The following is a 7,603-nucleotide window of genomic DNA, read 5'->3' as shown; positions in this document are numbered from 1 at the left end:
CCTTCCTTTTGATAAATTTCAAGTAAAACTGAAATGTTAATTCATTTGAGAGATGCTTTAACAGACTTTAGAGAGTTCCATCTACAAGAGTGAGTAGAAGTTATTCCAACTGATAAGTATAGTTTAAAAAGTGATCAATACAGTTTATTACATTATTGAATACAAAAGTCATGGCAGCTTTGATTGATACAGAAAACCAGTTGGTAAAATTTAGCAATAATTTATGATAAAAGCAACCAACCAAGTAAACAATTCTTTGAAAATCAGAAATGGAAAGGAATTCCCTTTCCACAAATACCCTACAAGAAAAATAGAAAATCATGGTGAAATGCTCAAAATAATGACCTAAGGCTTAGAATAAAATGATGATGCCCTGCTATTTTATTCAGTCCTTAGTCAATGAAATAAGATGACAGGAAAATATCTAAAGCTACTTAATAGGGAAATACAGGTGCCATTATTTCTAGAACAAGCATACTACATTTACACGAGATTTCCAAAATGATCTCTAAACTATTAAGTTAAAAGTGAATTAAGTCATATCACTATATAAAGATCATAAATAAAAAGATAATCACATGATATCTATTAGAAACAACAAATACACAGTGACTCCTGTTGTTGACTTAACAAATTGACATTCTTGTTTATGGCATCAGTAATCACCCTAGGCTCTTGTCATGAGCTGCCAAGGCTATGGAAGCCCCCTGAGTTCACTGACTCTGATCATTTTTAGACAAGGCCATGGTCAAAGTGGAATGTCAATTTGTTAAGTCAACAGCAGGAGTCACTGTGCACTTACTCCTCATGTAGGATCTTTGTCCTTAGTGTGCTGTACATTGAGATTTAATGCTATAACTAGTACTCAAACAGTATTTTTCACTTTATGTTTCTGTGTGGGAGCAAACTGTTGAAATCTTTACTTAATGTATGCTCAACTGATCTTCTGTATATAAAGAGAATCGAAAATGAATCTTGATGTGAATGGAAGGGGAGAGGGAGTGGAAAACGGGAGGGTTGCGGGTTGGAGGGACGTTATGGGGGGGGGAGCCATTGTAATCAATATTCTGTACTTTTAAAATTTATATTCATTAAATAAAAGTTAAAAAAATAAAAAAAGAACAAATAAAAATAAATTGCAGAAAGTAATACAAAAACATCAGATATCTGGGGGTAATTCTACGAAATGGTGCACAAAATCTCTTTTCTATGCTCACTTCAGCAGCACATATACTAAAATCGTAATCATAGAGCGGAGATTAGCATGGCCTCTGCCTGAGGACAACACACCACTTCATGAAACAACCCCTATTTCTCCCTCCTTGCAGTGGGGGGAGAGCAGAGCAGAAGTTGCATCACTGAGTCATGGCAGGACAAGCATTCAAGAAGTTTCTTCCACTCTGACGGCGTATTGTGTCTCAGAAACCGTAATCAAAGGAGGCCTTACGCTCCCAGAGAAATCTCAAAGAGAAGTACGCCAGCAGCAGTCCTGGCTGCTGGATCAGGCTCGAAAGGAAGGGGTGGGAAGATTCAACTGCTTATTGTGAAAGTTAGAGAGAGTTCTTTCAGAAACAGGAGGTACCAATGTAGCTGTTGATGAAAGGATTTTTTTTCCATTCAGAGGTGCTTCATTCTACAAAATATGTAGACTGAAATCCCTATTGAAATTACATCACACGACGCTGCCCATTCCACTGGATTTCTGAAATGTTTCATCATGTAAATAATGTCTCTTTTATAATAAACAAACACAGTCTAAATTAATGATATGCATTTCCTTTAACGTTTAGTTTCCCTATTTTGTTATACATTTTAAAATCTCTTTAGTGAAATCTGTGACTCTCTTGGCAGGAATTAAATAAGCCCTATATAAGTGCAAAGAGATTTCATGAGGTTTTAGAAGCCATAATATTGTAAATATCTTAATTACTCTCACACTAATCTTAGATTCAATGAGATTGCAATAAAAATGCTATTGGATGGGCCTGAGCTGTGGCATAGTAGGTGGAGCCACCCCCTGCGGTGCCCACATCTCACATGGGTGCTGGTTCAAGACCCAGCAGCTCCACTTCTGATCTGGCTCTCTGGTATGGCCTGGAAAAGCAGTGGAAGATGGCCTGAGTCCTTGGGCCCCTGCACCCACATGGGAGACCTGGAGGAGGCTCCTGGTTTTTGGCTTTAGATTGCTGCAGCTCCTGCCGTTGTGGCCGTCTGGGGAGTGAACCAGCGGCTGGAAGACCTCTCTCTCTCTTTCTGCCTCTGCCTCTGCCTCTCTGTAGCTCTGCCTTTCAAATGAAAATACTGTTGGTGGCTGGCGTCATGGCCCACTTGGTTAACCCTCTGCCTGCAGCACTGGCATCCCATATGGGCGCCAGTTCTAGTCCCGGTTGCTCCTCTTCCAGTCCAGCTCTCTGCTGTGGCCCAGGAGGGCAGTGGAGGATGGCCCAAGTGCTTGGGCCCTGCACCCACATGGAGACCAGGAGAAGCACTTGGCTTCAGATCAGCACAGCATGGGCCATAGCGGCCATTTTGGGGGTGAACCAACGGAAGAAAGACCTTTCTCTCTGTCTCTCTTTCTCACTGTCTATAACTCTGCCTGTCAAAAAAAAAAAAATACTGTTGGAATTTACTATTTATCTCAGAAGTAAAAAAAAAAAACTGAATTTAAAATTCATTAAGAAATGAAAAGGGCCGAGAATAGACAAGGCAGTCATGGAAAACAAAAAACAAAACTGAAAGACTTATACTATCTTTCCATGTTATTAAAGATAGCATGAAGTCGATGATAAAAAAGACTATGAAATTAATTTAACTGGATAGACAGTCCCCAAATAAACCAACACACACACAGTCACGTTCTTTGTAATAAGAAACAGTAGTTCATCAAAAAATAACATGTTATTATAGAGTGTCCTTAACCATTAGGTTACTGATGTGGAAAAAAAGATCTTGACCAAGACTCACCATACACCAAAGTGTTTTCCAAATGAATTGTAGATCTAATTGTTCAAAATAAGGCAATAAAAATATTACAGAAATACTTTATTAAATAAAAGCTTTCAAAAAAATACTTAAGAAGCCGCCATTGTGCTACAGTGGGTTAAGCCGCCACGTGTGATGCTGGCCTCCCATTTGAGCACTGGTTTGAGTTCCAGCTGTTCCGCTTCTGATCCAGCTTCCTGCTAATGTGTCTGAGAAAAGCATTGGAAGCCGGCCTGAGTACCTGGGCCCATGCCACCCATGTGGGAGACCAGAAAGGATCTCCAGCTACTTCTCTTCAACCTAGCTTAGCCCTGGCTGATGTGCCATTTGGGGAGTGAACCAGTGGATGGAATATCTCTTTCTCCATCTTTTTTATCTGTCTCTGTCTCTCCATCTTTCTGTAACTTTGCCTTTCAAATAAATTAAAAAAAAAACTTAAAAAATCTTAAGTGATCTTCTTCATGATTTTGATAAAAAGAACAACAACAACAAAAAATAGAACCCTGGAAGAAAAAAATGTAATAAGGAAATAATTTATTAAAATAGATATTTTTGGTTACACTCTTGGCTGTCATTGGATCTGGTTTTCCTCATGTCATAATCAATCAGAATGCTAGAAAGCTGTCATGATTTTCAGATACTGAAACACAGAGCACATGGAGCTATGATCCATGCAACAGGGAAAATGAAAGAAGGAGTACGAGGAAGGCCCTGGCTGGGTTTAGGAAAGTATCTTCTGGCCCACGATAGAGAACGGAATCACATGTAGCACTATGGTGGTCCTTCTGATTTGAGGAGATAGAGTCTAGCTTTGGGGCAATTTGCAAGGAAAACTATCAGGTAGCAAATAACTGCTTAAACTAGAGCTCTAGAAATCTACTTCTCACTAACCTAGATTCTAGTACTGAATATCCTGCCCTATGCATGCCCAGTGAAATGTCATGTGATTGAAAAAACAGTAACCAGAAAGAGTAATCGGAACAGCTACCAAAATGTACAAGGGGCTTGAGGACCTTTTATTTTTTAACCACAGAGAGGGAATCTTCTCATTGAGCACTTGGGAAATCTAGCAAGGAGAACTGCGGCTCAGCAATGTGATGGAGTCCTAGAATAAAGGACACTCTAGACACACCTGACAAAAAAACAAGCTATAGATTGATAACTGGTACAAAGTTTCAAATAAGAGGAATAAGTTCTACTGCTCTGCTGCAGATGGAGTAATTATAGTTAACAACAAGATATTGTGCATTTAAAGATAGTTAGCTGAGGGGCTGGTGCTGTGTTTGAAGACATATCTAGAAAATTAAGCCTATATAAGTGTAGGTCAATACTACTTTTCCAAACACTGCTGTGAAATAGTTAAATAAATCAGCCCTAAAGGCATTCGGATCTGGCTGAAAAGCCCATGAGAGTATTTCAGGCATGGAAAGCCAAGACACTCTGGCAAAAGACCTCTACGAGTGAGATCCCAGTGGAAAGAACAGGTCTTCAAAGAAGGAGGTACCTTTCTCTGAAGGGAGGAGAGAACCTCCACTTTGACTATGAGCTTGTCTAAACAAGATAAGAATCGGAGAACTCAGAGGGCTTCCATAGCCTTGGAAACTCATGACCGGAGCATAGGGAGACTACTGATGCCATAGACAGGAGTGTCAATTGGTAAAGTCAACAACAGGAGTCACTGTGCACTTACTCCTCATGTAGGATCTCTGTCCTTAATGTGCTGTACATTGAGATTTAATGCTATAACGAGTACTCAAACAATATATTTCACTTTGTGTTTTTATGGGGGTGCAAACTGTTGAAATCTTTACTTAATGTATACTAAACTGATCCTCTGTAAAAAAAAAAAAAGAAATTATCAACTCCCAACTTGACTCTCACTGGGATTAAACATGACAATAGGTCTGATCTGATTTCATCATCATTTAAAAAAAAACATCTATTATTTTTCACTTTATGTTTCTGTGTGAGAGCAAACTGTTGAAATCCTTACTTAATGTATACTAAGCTGATCTTCTGTATATTAAGAGAATCGAAAATGAATCTTGATGTGAATGGAAGGGGAGAGGGAGTGGGAAAGGGGAGGGTAGTGGGTGGGAGGGACGGTATGTGGGGGAAGCCATTGTAATCCATAAATCGTACTTTGGAAATTTATATTCATTAAATAAAAGTTAAAAAAAAGACTATGAAAAGATTGAATGTCTCTATAATTAAGTTAAATATATGATAGAACAAAGTTGACCACTTTTGAAAAGACTATAAAACCAGGCACTCAATAATACCTATTCATCATGTCCAAAACTACTGGACATGCAAAGCTTGTAAAGAAGAAAAATAAAACTTACTAATAGGAGAAAAGTCAAGCAATGAAAAAGCACATAGAATTAGCAGATAAGAACTGTAAAAAAGGTTATATTAACATTCTCAGTGTTTTCAAGTATTTAAGGGAAAAAGAATATGAGACTAGAAATAGAAGATAAAAGAATTTACAAAACAACAAGAAACTACTTATGAGATGAACTTGAAAACAGGAGATCCTACAAATGTTCATTTGTAAACCACTGTAATTGAAACTATAAAAATATAAGCCCTCAAGGGGAAAAAAGTTGAAATTAATGACCTGAGCCTCAATGATTTGTAGTACAATACCCCGTATAAATACCTATACCAATTTGCTAAGGGATATTATTGGTTTATTTTGCATTTCTCTGATTACTTCGTTTGCAATTCATTTCATAGGGTTTTACTTTTTTATTTTTGGTAATCATATTTATTTATGCTATCTTTGGCAAACTGGGATTGGCTCAACCAGAATCTTTTATGATAAATAACCTGATAAGCAAGCAGATTCTAGGTCACTGGGTAGATGAGCATAGGAGTGGATCCACAGTTTTCCTCTTATCTCCTGACATGAACTCAGTGACAACTTGGTTCTCTGATGAGAAGCTGACGACTATCCCAATCTACATGAGTGCTAGCAAGATGAAAGACAGCAGTAAGAAAGAGTGATTTATACACGTAGGTTAGGGGTCTTCGCTTTAGCGAGGTTCTCCTCTTTCTCCATGTGGAACTACACATGGTTGCATAAAAAACAATCAGTAACTGGGAATATCTATGTTAAATGTAATGGCCAGCAGATTGTCAAGAACGCTGGTGACAGGATCCCCAGAAATAATTAGCATGATTTGTCTCTCAAGATGGAGGAAACCACTCAATGCAGTACTAAGAAGTTGCTGATGTAGTGCATTACATGCTGTCACGTGTTACATTTTGTCCTCTACCCAAAGTTGTCTGTTGAAATCTTTATTTCCAATAGCTCAAAATGTGACCTTATTTAGAAATAGGGTCGGTGCAGATGTAACTAGTTAAGATGAAGGCCTACCAGAGTAGGATGGGTACACCATCCAAGATGATTGCTCTGACTATGAAAAGGAGAGATTTATATGCAGATACATAGAGGGAGAATGCCATGGAAAGATGAGGTAGAGGTGAAGATGTTGGATCCACCAATGAAGGAATGCCAGATGTCCACCAGAAGCTGGGGAGGCACGGCACAGACTCTGTCACAGCCCTGAAAGAACAAATCCTGCTGACACCTCAATCTCAGATTTCCTGACTACAGAAACCTGAGACAATAAACGTCTGTGGTTAAAGCTGCCTAGTCGGTGACACTGGAATATATTAGATGTGACAATTTGATACGGCAGCCTCAGGAAATTCATACACATGCAACGAAACAAAACACAAAGCTGTCATCTAAAAAGTGATCAGAAACAGTTTCCTTAGCAGAGTGTGCTAGCGTTCTGTATAGCACAGATGGAACAAATACAAATTAAGGGAGATGTCCACTAAAAGACTGTAGCTGATAAAAAAGAAAAAAATTCTTATTAAAAAATAGGTGTCAGAGTTGCATCATAAAACCAATTTAAATAACATTTGCTTGGCAAGATTCTGTAAATGAAGAGAGTCTAAAGTGCTATGTTGAGATGTAAATTATGCTTCCTCTAGGGGCAAACTGTGAAGTATAGAAAAACAGTTTTTCATAAATTGGGTTTTACACTTAGCATCTTGGATTTTACCAGTCCTCAAACAATAAGATGTAAAATGGTTTAAATTTACCTCAAGATATCTTTAAATTACACCAAGAGGAGCTGTGTGTGTCATTCAAATTTTCTCTTTGTGCTTCTCCAGTCTTTAAGGCTAATGGAATTGGTTGGTGAATTATTATTAAAATACCCTTCAAGTTTAAGGCATTTCCAAGCAAGTTAGTCATAATGTCCATTGTTATCCTTTTATCAGCTTTCAATTGTACTTTCTGGGTCAGTGACTAAAATGCAGGATGTTCTGAAAGTCAAAGTGGCTTCAATATAAAATATGTTAAGGAAGCAAAATTGCATGCCAAGCAAATCTTTGTGTTAATTAGCTTCTAGAACACGAACCGTTTGCTTCTGTGCCTAAAAAGTAATACAGTTACTTACTTATATGTAGCATTAATTGAGCCACACAGTAAAGGCATTTTTCCATAGTCACCCAAGATATTGAAATTTTAAAGTAGAAAAATAAACCCTTCTTGGCTGTAACATATTCTGTAGGAAAGTGAAGCATGTAAATTCTTGTCAGA

The 7,603-nt window shown here is 38.0% G+C and overlaps 1 non-coding gene across 1 annotated transcript; it reads left to right on the top strand.

The window, feature by feature from the left end:
- The first annotated feature begins 1,209 nt into the window (after positions 1-1,209).
- LOC127483054 (U6 spliceosomal RNA) lies at positions 1,210-1,316 on the top strand. The gene has a single exon (XR_007909025.1). It is a non-coding gene; the product is annotated as a U6 spliceosomal RNA (small nuclear RNA).
- Positions 1,317-7,603: the final 6,287 nt, after the last annotated feature.

This window comes from Oryctolagus cuniculus, chromosome 4 (assembly GCF_964237555.1).
Source record: "Oryctolagus cuniculus chromosome 4, mOryCun1.1, whole genome shotgun sequence".
In the NCBI taxonomy this organism is placed as follows: domain Eukaryota; kingdom Metazoa; phylum Chordata; class Mammalia; order Lagomorpha; family Leporidae; genus Oryctolagus; species Oryctolagus cuniculus.
Note: the sequence above shows the minus strand (reverse complement) of the source record. Positions and strands in the feature narration are given on the sequence as shown.